At 46.8% G+C, this 13,063-nt stretch overlaps 1 long non-coding RNA gene across 1 annotated transcript; it reads right to left on the reverse strand.

Annotated features, from left to right (window-relative positions):
- Positions 1-9,217: 9,217 nt before the first annotated feature.
- LOC129625130 (uncharacterized) lies at positions 9,218-12,429 on the reverse strand. The gene is made up of 3 exons (XR_008701269.1): positions 12,294-12,429; positions 9,400-9,467; positions 9,218-9,330 (listed from the first exon to the last, which is right to left on the reverse strand). It is a non-coding gene; the product is annotated as an uncharacterized LOC129625130 (long non-coding RNA).
- Positions 12,430-13,063: the final 634 nt, after the last annotated feature.

Here is a 13,063-nt window from a genome sequence, read left to right on the forward strand (position 1 = left end):
ACATTGTTGAATTAAAAAAGCAGGCCAGTTCCCTCCCTGCTTGAAAGTCTTAAGAAATGTCCAAAACCTATAACATGCTAGAATTCGTGCTGCTCTTGCTGTGCCCCCTTCTCCCCGCATCTCAGGATACTGGTTTCTCTCATTTACCATCCCACAGCCCCATTGGTCTTTTTCCTGTTCCTCAAACAGGCCTCAGGGTGTATGTGCAATTTCCACTGCCTGGGGTCCTTGGGCTCCTGCCTCATGATGAGTTCTGCGTAAGTTCTCCCTTAGATGCTTGGAATGGTCCCACTCCCGAGAGGCCATCCCTACTGTGGTACCCCCACCATGAGCCACATTGTCTGTTTTAGCCTCTGATCTGTTTCTCTCTAGTCATTCTGAGAATCACGATTGCTTTGCTTGTTTACATGTTTTTTTCTTCCTCCTCAGAATGTCAGCTCTGTGGGAGTTTCAGAAACTGAAGGATTGGAGTGTTTTTTTACCCTCCTCACAAGCTCACTGGCTCACCTGTCGCAACTGTATGGATGCTGGCAGAAGACATGAGACTCCTGGGTCAGAAACACGCGATGAAGCAGCTCAGGGGGCAGTGTGAGCTTCAGGCTCCTCCATCAGCTCCCCTCGTCTGTCAAGTTCAGGTTGATGCTGCACACACAGGGCTGGCATCACAGCTCAGGAATTCTGTGCTTAAGGAACCCCAATCATTTATCATGGGCTGCCAGCAAACCTGGCCTTGGCCTTGGAGGGAGTCATCTTCATTACATGACATAGTACAAACTTCCTTTTTCTCAAAAGGGAGATCCTATCTCTTTTTTCCCAAGCTATTTGCCATACAAACATCCTTGAAAAGAATAGTGCCTCTGCTGGCAAGAGGTACAGAGATGTGAGGGACCACGGAGAACCGTCTCCCTGCAGAGGGCAGAGTTCATGAATGTGTTCATCGCTGTCCCAGCCCATCACACCAACCACCATGCTCTAAGCCACAGAACGGAAGCCATGGGGCTGCATCAGCCAAGCAGAGTTGGTGCCATTTTCAGAAACACCGAACAGGCATACAGACCAGCAGTGGTTCTATGGAAAAAGCACCTTCTTTATTGCTTTCTGTATCCTGGATTTTCATTCTGAAATTTCTCTTGGCTTGCTCCTGTCTGGAAAATGAGATAAAAGCACCATTTGAACCTGACATAGCGATGATGGAACAGAGTTGTTTCTGGGAGATGCTTAAGGATTGTGGTGGAAAATAATAATTTTAAAGATGACTTTTGTTTAGGAAACTCCAAGGTTAAGACAGACACTGTGTAAGGCGAGAGGGTGAGCCTCAACAAAAGGAAATAACTGGGGGAGGTGTTTGGCGGGCTATAAGAAGAAACTGTTTATCTCTGCTGTCCATATACATTCAGAGTCTGGGGTATCTTCCTGGACAGATCATCAGGCATGAGACCAGAGGCTGACTGCAAACTTTATCTGACCCCTACGTCCCACATCCAGTCAATCATGAAGACTGGCCTTTCCAGATTCCTGGTTCCTTCCTGTCCCATCCCCGTGACCCCTACCAAGTTTACAACATTCTTGTCAACCTCTGGCACCATTTCTTCGGCTTTCTAGTAGATTTCCCTGCCTCCAGTCCGTTGTCCACACCTCTGCCTTGGAGATCTTTCCAAAATGAAATTCTGATTGTGTCATTCCCCTTCTTCAGACTTTTCAGTGATTTCCTATTTCCTTTAGGATAAAGATCTAATTCAGAAGGGCTCATGAGATGAGACCCTGCTTGCACAACTTCTCCCTTTCTGCTTCACTCTGACTGCCTCTCCCCTTCATCCTCTTTGTTTCAGCCACAATTCAAGTGTTCCCCTGGGCAAGAATGCCTTCTCCACCATTCTTGGGAAAATGTTCAGAGTTCCAAGAAAAAGCAGCCGAGGAATCAGGAAATAATAATCTTAAAAGAATTAAGGCTTAACAATCAACATAGGAACATTTCTGCTCCGGAGGCATCCAATGCTACCGAGTGGAAAGTGAGAGCAGGAAACGCTGACATTGGGTAAAAAGCTCATTTGGGTTTTTCTGTGAGAGCTTGCTTCTGAGAGATTCTTACAATAGAATCCAAAGACAGGGTCAAATCGCTGGGAAATGGGCCCAGAGTGAATAGGAGACACGTGATGGAAATTGAGTTGGTCTTGCTGGCAGCTGTGGCCCTGTGAAAAGTGTGCTCTGTCTATGTCTCCTGACAGTTGATTAATTCTTGCAAAATAAAAACAAATAACTATATGCATAGTATACTTAACACAAACCTTATGAGTAGGTTTCTGAGAAATAAGGATAAAACGAAAGATGTCTTTGGCATGCCTCCTGATCCTTCTCCTTTCATTTAAGGTCTGTTCCTCCAGGAAGCCACCTTGACCTTTAAATCTGAGGTTTGTTGCGCCTCTGGTGTTCTCCTTACTGCGTTCCTACTATTTACTAGACTACATGGAGGATGACTACATTGGTGACCCCCAGAAGAAACACACCTCCTATTTGCATTAATTTACATGACCCCTCCCACACCGACTGTGGGAGTGATCGTGTGACTTGCTTCAACTACCAGGACATTAATCAGAGAGATACAGATAATTGCTAGGACCTGTATCCTGGGGCTTGTTTCCTTCAAACCCTTCTCCTTGGAAGCTAGTCACCACACCTTCAAGAAAACCCAGGCTTGGCTACTGAGACATGTGAGACCCTGGTGGGATGATGGCCATCTTGGACCTTCCACCCCTCTCCCTGCCAGGCTTCCAGCTGAATGCAACTGTTTCAGGATGTGAAGCAGAAGAACTGCCCAGCTGAGCCCAATCCACCCACAGACTTTTGAGAAACAAAGCATCGTTTTTGCTTTTTAAATTTTTAGCCAAAGAGTTTTATGATGGTATTTGACACACCAATAGGTAACCCAAACACACTGTGCTGTTATTTCTCTCTTTGCAGATAAACTGTAAATTCTCGGAAGGTAAGTTCACGTCTGGCTCAGTAAATACTTCTGAAAGGAGTTTTTCTGAGTCTTAGTTTAGGTCAAACCCAGCAACTTTGCTGGATTCAAGCTTTGCTCCCATCAAACAGGGGTTGATGGAGCATTTTGTTTCTACCTGCACAGAAGTCACTCATGAGAGGAAAGGCACACTCTATGACTTTTCTGTATTTCTCGTGCTGAAACTAAGTCACTCCATCAAGTGAAAAGCCTGGATTGCTCTAAGACCATTGCTCTAAGACACTGCTACCTTGTGGTGCTTTCTTGCTGCTCTTTGGAAGCCTGTTTAGACTGACACTTCTTCTTAACACTTTGCTTAGAAAACACCTTTACTTCCAAACACCCAGAAGTTCTGGAGGGAGGGGAAATGGAAGGTAGTGAGAGAAGAAAAAAAAAATAGTTTGGATTGAATCCAGGCTAAAAATTTTCATCAAGTCAACCTCTGACTCAGCACCGAGTGTGAAGCAATTGCTGCTGCTTCTGAACTCCAGGGAGGTTTTTATCTTGATCATCTGGCAATTAATCATGGTGAACAATGCTATGTCTTCCTTTGTCTTCTTGGCATTGGGTCGTGCTGTTTCATTTTTCACAGGTTTATGCCTGAGTTCCCCCAGAGCCCAGCATGCAACAAATAGCTGCCAGGGAATGGTTTTGCTCCAAGTAACCCTACCAGAAAGTGGACCAGAAAGGACTTTGAACAGCCCAATGTGACATTGCAAAGATCCCCAAGGGCAGGAAGGCACTGGTGTTCAGAAGGAATGAGCACCTGCCTGGCAGCCCCACCACCAGCCTGGACTTCTGCTCCCTGCCTCTGTTGTCCCCTGGCACTGGGAGAACCAGCCTGATTTGTACCTTGGTCTTTGGAGACGTCCAACCCCAGACTGAGGTTTTCTCAGCTTTAGGATGAGGCATGAACAGTTCACTGTCTGGCTCTGTCTCTTTGTCTCTTATCTGTGAACCCATGAATCATTTTCCCTGACATCACTGAGGTTACAAAAAGACAACGCTCCAGCTGGAAGGTTTCGGTGAAACAGTTTGTCCTGCCGGCTATAAGTACCAATTCATGTAATAGGGCCTCAGGGTAGCAGGAGTCTGTCTGTCTCTCTCTCTCTTTTTAAAATTTTTATTGGAGTGTAGTTGATTTACAGTGTTGTGTTAGCTTCAGGTGTACAGCAAAGTGATTCAGTTATATATAACATATATCCACTCTTGTTTTGGATTCTTTTCCCATATAGATCATTAGAGAGTATTGAGCAGAGTTCCCTGTGCTATACAGTAGGCTCTTGTTGGTTATCTATTTTATACATGGTGATGGTGGTTGTTTAGACACTAAGTCATGTCTGACTCTTACGACCCCATGGACCATAACCTGCCAGGCTCCTCTGTCCGTGGGATTCTCCAGGTAAGAATACAGGAGTGGGTCGCCATTTCCTCCTTCAGGGATGTTCCACCCAGAGATCGAACCCAGGTCTCCTTCATTGCAGGTGGATTCTCTACCGACTGAGCCACCAGGGAAGCATTTTATATATAGTAGGGTATATGTGTGTCAGTGCTAATCTCTTGCTAAGGAGGTCTTCAAAGAAGAACTTTTCTGTCAGCTGGCACAATACCTGCATCCAGTTTTTGATTCCTCTGTATCTGATGATGCCACATGTCTCAGAAATAGACACATATGTAAAATCTTTAAAAATGTGAATTTATTTACAAAATAGAAATAGACCCACAGACACAGAAAGCAAACTTTACCAAAGGGGAAAGAGGGAAAGGATAAATTATGAGTTTGGAATTAACAGATACACACTATTATATGAAAAATAGATAAATAACGACCTATTGTATACCACAGGGAACTCTACTCGGTATCTTTTAATAACCTATAAGGGAAAACATTCTGAAAGATAATATACATGTATAACTGAATCACTTTGCTGCATGTTTGAAACTAATACAACATTGCAGATCCACTCTTCTTCAGTAAAAATATATAAATAAGTAAAAAGAAAACAGGACCTCCTCCTCCTCCTATAAGGAATGATTCTGCTGACAACCAGTGACCGGAGAAAGTGACCCTGAGCCCCGGAAGAGTTCATAGTCCCCGTGGAACCCTCAGTTTCAACTTGGGCACACCACAAGTGGAGGTCCCAGATTTGCTGTGTCTGGACTTCTGACCCACAGACCCTGTGAGATGAAATGTGTGTTCTTCTAACCACTGTCTGCACAGATGCTGAGTTTAACCCCCGCCCCTCATTGCAGCCCCAGCCTGCTTGATCACACAGCGGCCTTGCCCAGTGCTGGGTGACTGAGCAGAGCTTTGTCCCCGGACACCTGCTTCTGAATGGGAAATGCCTTGATCTCCTCCCCTTTGCACCATCATCCCCACTCTCAGACTCCAGACATTCAGTGTGCACAACGATATGTCAGGAGTTTTCTCACCACAAGCCTTCTGGAGCCTCACAGTGATCCTGTCTATGGGGCCTGGGGCGCTAGACACAGTGCCTCCAGAAACAACCCTTCCTAAGGTCTTAACACCCAGACAGAAGGGAGCATAGAGACTGGAGTCTAGGTTTTTCCAGCTCTGAATTCCATGCTGTTTTCACTCTGTACACTGGAATTGTAGGGAATTTTCTGAGGCTTGAGGATGAATGTTGGAAAGGGGTGGTTTCCCAAAATTACAAACTAGACCACAGTGTTAGGACTCTGGGCAGAGGGGCTTTGCCCAAGGGAAGCGCTAGGGAAGCGGCAAGTGCCCGAAGTTTCTGGCCCTCTGGGATCTTATCTGTCTTCAGTCCTCCCCAGAACATCACACACGTAGTACAGAAAATTTGCTTTCGCTCTGGGAAAGGCTCTGAGGCTCCTGAGGAGCCTCTGTCCTCTCCTTCCCTTCCTGAGATTCCATCATCAAGTATGACACCCAGAACAGTCCCACCTCAGGATGTGGTAGTCATCTCCCCATTACTGGGAAGCAACAAGCCCAAGCAGGAGAATTGGAGAGGAGAATGTAGGTGCTTCCTAGCAACCCCTCCTTTCGCCACTGATCCCTTCAAAAAGCAAGGGAAGAGGAGAAAAAGGGAGCATCGTGGGTGGGAGTAGGGTAAGAAAAGGGGGTTTCTAGCCTAAGCGCCTGTAGGGATGGACTTGAGGGAGTGAAAAAGGCAGGAAATTGCCAATAAGTGATAAATTCCAAACAGCATTAGGTCTTCACTATCCACCAATCACTGTCGGTGTGGGCAAACCGTGTGTTGTTGTGTTTTTTTTCTTAGCGATAAGAAGAAATAATATACAAACGGTCACAGTTCAGAACTTGTGGTTTCTTCCTGAGAAATGCCAAAAACAAGTTAATGAAGCTTTAATTCTCGGAGAGATTAGCCTGCAGAGCTGGACTGGCCTCTATCTTTCTTTAACACGGCTTGTCTCCGCTGATAACGTGGGCTAATCACATGTGGGGTGGGGGGTACGTTTGTGCTTTTCTCGCTGCCTTTTTTTTCAGGTGTTTGTTTTGTCTCCCCCAAAGCTGGCACAGGGAATTGTCTTTTGTTTCCAGCAGTCTTTCTGTCTGTCGTTGCTATAGAAGTTTCCCTGGGTATCATAACATGGTCCATGGGATGCCCCGATGCCAGCCCTGCATCTTTGCCACTCTCCAATGTCCAAAGGGTTCTGAATGATGAGGATGCCTGTTCTTTTCTGCTTTGCTTGAACATGGCTTGTCCCACTAATATTTAACTATGGAAATGTCCAAACATACTGCAACAGAGAAAGGATCTTTTAATGGACACCTATCACCTTGATTCTATCAATACAATGAATGTTTTCCCGTACTTGCTTTAAGCCTTATCTGTCCAACTGCGTATCTACCCACCAAACTTTCTTGTTTTAAATAAAGCACTGCTGAACTATAGTCATCAGTACATGTGTGCACGCATGCTTAGTCGCTCAGTTGTGTCCTACTCTTTGTGACCCCATGGACTGTGGCCCACCAGGTTCCTCTGTCTATGGAATTCTCCAGGCAAGAATACTGGAGTGGGTTGCCATTTCCTTCTCCAGGGGATCTTCCAGACCCAGGGATTGAACCAGGGTCTCCTGCATTGCAGGCAGATTCCACTGTATACACGTACCATATCTTCTTTATCCATTCCTCTGTCAGTGGATTAATGTTTCTGACTTGGTTGCTGGGACAGAGATCCTTTTTGAAAGAGAAGCAGCAGGGTGAGGTGTCCGGGGCCAGTCTTCTGGGTGAGACAGAGTGGAGAAGTCCTCAAAATAGCATCAATGTCAAAGCTTCAGGAAGTTATCATTGAGAAACTTCTAAATAGGAACTTGGGCTCAATGGGAAGAAGACACCCAGAACATCCTGTCAATTTGACATGCTCATTTACTAGATAATTTCCAGACACACTGAAAAAAATGTATAGGACCACTCTTATTGAAACTATTTTAATTTAGGGAGGAGCTTTTAGTCTCATCTGTGCTATGGCACTGCCAACTCAGGGCAGATAAGATCAAGGCTGAGTCCTCTGGGAGACACCCCCCCTCCTGGTGCCCACACTCAGGACCCCACAGGTGGCCAGTGAAGGTAGAAGAACGCTGGATGCCACTCCCCTGCCGATGTGCCTTGGTTCCCTCCCAGGATGAGCACCAGCAGAAGTGGCCTGGCAGGGGCCCTGAGGGGGCACCTGGTTGGTCCTGGGGAGCCGAGGGGTGGCTGGGGAGCCAGTGACCAACAGCCCCCCATGGGCTGAGGCCTCCCGGAACCTCTACTCCTGTGTCCCATCCGGCTTCATTTACAAAACACAAATTCCAAGCTAAAATTTCATAATCAAAATCATTCTAGGAAGAGCCTTAAAACCCAAATGTGGGGCCCTTCTGAGCACAGGGCCCTGGGCACTTGTACTGCTGGCTGGCCCATGAGACAGCCCGGCCACTTAGGGACACTTATCATCCACCGCCATACTTGCCCTCTCAGCTTGGCTCAATCCCTGCTCAGCCTCTAGAAGAGTCTGGATTGCAAGTCTTGGGTTCAGCCTCTACAAGGTAGGCATGCTCTCACACCTGTAAGTCTTCAGAGTCTGGCCAGGCACTGGCCAGTGTCTCACAGGCTGCGATAATGTCTGCTGTGTTTAACTGGCTCCCACACAAGAGGGCTACAGCTTGTCCTGTCTCTCTGATCCCTTGGTGGGTGGATACCCTCTCCTTCCTGGATCCGCCTACCTGGGCCAGGCCTGGAGTTAGCCTGGGAACCCCAAGGCAAACCAGCCTGTAGGCCTCATGGATGAGGAACTTCAGTCAGTGTGTTTTCCTGAAAAGGGGAGATTACGGCTTATCTAGCAGTTTTAGGGGGAGCCCAGTTAAGAGGGCTTCTATCATGGTGCCAAACCTGGCTATAAAATAAGTAATGAAGGGAATTCCTTGGGGGTCCAGTAGTTAAAACTCAGTGCTTTCAGGGCTGTGGGTCCAGATTTGATTCCTGGTCAGGGAACTCAGATTCCGCAAGCCATGAGGTACAGTGAAAATTTTTTCTAAAGTTTAAAAAGAATAATAAAAAAGAAAGTAGTGGAAAAAGACAGTGGGAGGTGAGGGGTGTTTCTGACCCAGCGTCCATACAAGCAGCAGACACACAGCTACAGGTTCTTTTTTTGCTAAATCACTCCAGTGGCACATCAGGTTATCATGAAACCGGTTCCATGAAGCAAGTTTTCCAGTGAGCCAGGGATGTTGGTCCAAGAGAACCACTCTCCTTGCCCATAGGTAGGTTGGTGACATTGCCTTGGTGACACCCAAGCTGTGACCAGCACACTTCTGTGTGCTCCTTTTATCCCTGGACTTGCTAGATCCCACCTCCTACCTTCTCTCCTTGGAAGGAAACCCACAGGATAGGGACAGAATTTTCTGGAGTGACTCTAGTATAGTTTGCTTCTCCAGCAAACTATACCAGTCAGTGCTCGGTGGAGAGGTGGCCTAGGATTATCTTGGTTTGCGTTTGAACTTGAGTGTGTTCTGAACCCCCGTAGGGCCTCTTCATCCCATATGCAAAGAACCCCCAACAACATTTCCGTCTGAACATGGAAGCCCTCTGTTCCCAACCCTGCCCCCACCTACCTGTCAGGTCCCCTCCACCCCACCCCCTCCAACCTCACGAAGAATTCTTCCTCCTCCAGACACTCGACAAATTACCTTTAATTTCTTAGAAAATATATCTTTTCCCAGGAGTTACTGCCCGACAGAGTCTGACACGTGCTTCAGGTGGGCTGCCTTCTCTTAGCAGGATGTTTCTCTTGATGTTCGTGCCTTGGCACCTCCAATATCCAATACTCATGAAATCCTGGTAGTTTCACCTCCTAAGTAGAGAGAATTTTGTTGTCTTCTCTCCACTCCCATGACTCCCCCTTACTCCCATCCCTCTTCACCTCTCGTCTGGACCACTGCCAAGGCTCTTAGCTGATCTCTTTGCCTCTAGACTCTCCTCTCTCCAGCCCTTTGTTTAAGAGACCCCAGATACAAATTCGATCATGTCACTTTCCTATTTGAAATCCTTTACAACAAATCCCCAAAGCGCACAGGATGAAGCCAGAGTTCCTCAACCTGGCACATGAGGCCCTGTAAGATCTAGTCTTGCATTATCTCTGCAATCGTGTGTCTGAAGCACAAACCACCTGTTTCAACAGGTCCCCCCACCCTGATAGTAATCAACTTCACTCATCCTCTGAGATGGTTTCCAGCCTTCATTTTCTTTGTTTGTTTGTTTTATTTTTTAATTGGAAGAAAATTGCTTTACAATGTGTTGATGGTTTCTGTCATACAATACACAAATCAGCCATAAGTATACATATATCCCCTCCCTGTTGAGCCTCTCTCTGCTCTTCCCAACCCACCCCTCTAGGTCATCGCAGAGCGCCTGGCTGGGCTCCCTGTTATACAGCAACATCTCACCGGCCATCTTTATTTTACCCATGATAGTATATACATGGCTATGCTACTGTCTCCACTTGTCCCACTGTCTCCTTCCCCCACTGTGTGCACAAGTCTGTTCTCTATGTCAGCATCTCCATTCCTTCCCTGCAAATAGATTCATCAATACTATTTTTCTAGATCCCATATATATGCATTAAAATATGATATGTTTTCCTTTTCTGAGGAGCCTCCCGTCTATGCCCCTCTGTGCTCAGCCAGGACTGTGCCACGCTCTGAGTCCCCAGCCAGCTGTCTGTCATAGCACCCATCACCGCCGCTGTGACTGCTTTTCTTTCTCTCCTAAGAGATGGTGAATCATCTCTTGTGTCAAGGGCACATTGTGGGAAATACTCAGATTAAAGCTCTTATGAAGAAAAATGCATGGAAATGTTGATATGGGACACAATCAGATATTTGAAGACAACCCCAAAATACATATTTATTAATTTGGCAAGTGGTTTATTTTGAGAAAACTGTTAAGTCTAAATTTTTGTTTTTAAAGAGCTTATGTACTATAAATTAACTATAGTTTACTTCCCCCAAAATAAAGAACTTATATATAAAAAGCCCCCAGAACTATTTTTAAAAACAGATTCACTGCAGTCTATCTCACAGCCTCAGGTGTGTGCCACAGTGCTGGGAAGTCTTTCACCTGTAAAAGTGAAAGTGAAAGTTGCTCAGTTGAATCCAACTCTTTGCAACCCCATGGAGGAGCCTGCCAGGCTTCTCTGTCCATGGAATTCTCCAGGCCAGAATACTGGAGTGGCTAGCCTCTCCCTTCTGTAGAGGATCTTTCCGACCTAGAGATTGAACCCAGGTCTCCTGCATTGTTGGCAGATTCTTTACCAGCTGAGCTACCAGGGAAGCCCTCACCTTCTCTAAGGACGTCCAGCAAATTCTCTTTGATGGATTTGTTGTTGTTCAGTTGCTCAGTCATGTCTGAATCTTTGAGATCCCATGGACGGCAGCATGCCAAGCTTCCCTGTCCTTCACTATCTCCCAGAATTTGCTCAAACTCATGTCCATTGACTTGATGATGCCATCCAATCAGTTCATCCTCTGTCATCCCTTTCTCCTCCTGCCTTCAATCTTTCCCAGCATCAGGGTCTTTTTCAAGAGAGTCAGCTCTTCACATCAGGTGGCCAAAATATTGGAGCTTCAGCTTCAGCATCAGTTCTTCCAATGAATATTCAGGGTTGATTTCCTTTAGGATTGACTGGTTTGATCTCCTTGCAGTTCAAGGGACTCTCAAGAGTCTTCTCCAGTACCACAGTTCAAAAGCATCAATTCTTCAGTGCTCAGCCTTCTATAGACACGACTGAGTGACTATCACTTTCTCACATCTGTACATTTAGAAAAACCATAGCCTTGACTAGGTGGACCTTTGTCAGCAAAGTAATGTCTCTGGCTTTTTAATACATTGTCTAGGTTTGTCATATCTTTTCTTCTAAGGAGCAAGCGTCTTTTAATTGCATGGCTGCAGTCACCATCGGCAGTGATTTTGGAGCCCAAGAAAATAAAGTTCATCACTATTTCCATTTTTGCCCCATCTATTTGCCACAAAGTGATGGGATCGGATGCCATGATCTTTGTTTTTTGAATGTTGAGTTTTAGGCCAGTTTTTTCACTCTCCTCTTTCACCTTCATCAAGAGGCTCTTTAGTTCCTCTTCATTGGATAGATGCAGGAAGAAACGAATCAGGAAAGGTGGAGCATGATCCTCTAGCCTCCTTATCAGTGTAGGGGAAGGAAGATTGGGGACCCCTTTGAGGGTCAGAAATAGAAAAATCTTGGACTTCCCTGGTGGTCCAGTGGTTAAGAATCTGCCTGGCCATGCAGGGGACATGGGTTCAATCCCTGGCCCCAGAAGACCCCACACATCTTGGGGCAACTAATCCTGTGTGCCACTTATACTGAAGCTGGCGTGCCCTAGAGCGTGTACTCTGCAACAAGATGAGAAGCCTCTCACCAAAACTAGAAAAAGCCCATGCGCAGCAAGAAAAACCCAGCACAACCTAAAAAAAAAATTAAAAAAAACATTTTTCTGTGCTAAAAGCATGAAAATTTGGGCAAACCCAAATGCAGCATTGTTTTGCTGGGGAAGCCTTAGTGACTGTCAACCTTCCAAGAAGGATGACTCTGTAGGAGCGGGTAGAATTATGTCGTAGTCCTAGAATAGGGCAGCAAAGTTCCTCTGTGGAGCGAAAGTCACCGTGCTGAGATGAGGGAGTCTGTTGGCACAGGACAGAATGTTCCAGCACAGGGATAGTTATGTCAAAGCACTGGTTATGAAATGGGGGGGTGGGGGTGGGGTGGGGGGCAGTCCTCTTCTATGGGGAAAAGCTCATTACCTGCAACACTAGGTCAAAGGCCACCACAGAAGCTGCCTTACTGAGTCTGGGGTTCCACGGCCTGAGTTTTCCCCGCTGACCAGCATTCTAAGGAATTTTCCTATGACCAGGAATCTCCAAGGCTAGTGGAGGCAAGACAAGCTGGCCAGAGACAGGAGGCTGGCTCCTGCCCTGCAGGCTGCCCGCAGAGTTGGGATGCCAGCTGTTGCCGCCTCATCCGTGCCCAGGAGGCATCCGGCATGACTCACCAGGCCTATTTGAAGGAGGTGACCTGTGCCCGGGATTCCTGGGACTCTTGAGGGACAGCTTGCCCTCACTGCTTCCTTCTCCTGCAGCTTCAGGCTAAGAAAAGTCAAGTCTGCAACCACTGCTGGGGTTCCCCAAGAGAGCATTCCCCCATCCTCTGCTGTCCTTCCCGTCTCCCGCATCCTCTGGTTTCACTGTGTTTTACAAACACCAGGACAGTGACTTGCCAGAACCCCAAGGTCAGAGGCTGTGGAAGCTGCTCCCACCTGCAGCTGTTGTCTGGGAATAAACGTGAAGACCAGAGGCAGTTCTGGTTCCAGTTCTGGTTAGGGTTAGGCAGAGTGCTTCCTGCTATGGTGGAGTGGGGACCAACCCCTCTGGGTTTGCCCAAGCTTTCCCGGCTTTCGCACTGAAAAACCTTATCTTGGGAAGCCCCTGGCTCCTGGGCAAATGGGGGTAATGGGTCTCCCTCCCTCCAAGCCCCTGGGGCTGCATGTTGCTCTCCCCCTGCCACCCTCTCTTCC

This window comes from Bubalus kerabau, chromosome 13 (genome assembly GCF_029407905.1).
Source record: "Bubalus kerabau isolate K-KA32 ecotype Philippines breed swamp buffalo chromosome 13, PCC_UOA_SB_1v2, whole genome shotgun sequence".
Taxonomy (NCBI): Eukaryota; Metazoa; Chordata; class Mammalia; order Artiodactyla; family Bovidae; genus Bubalus; species Bubalus kerabau.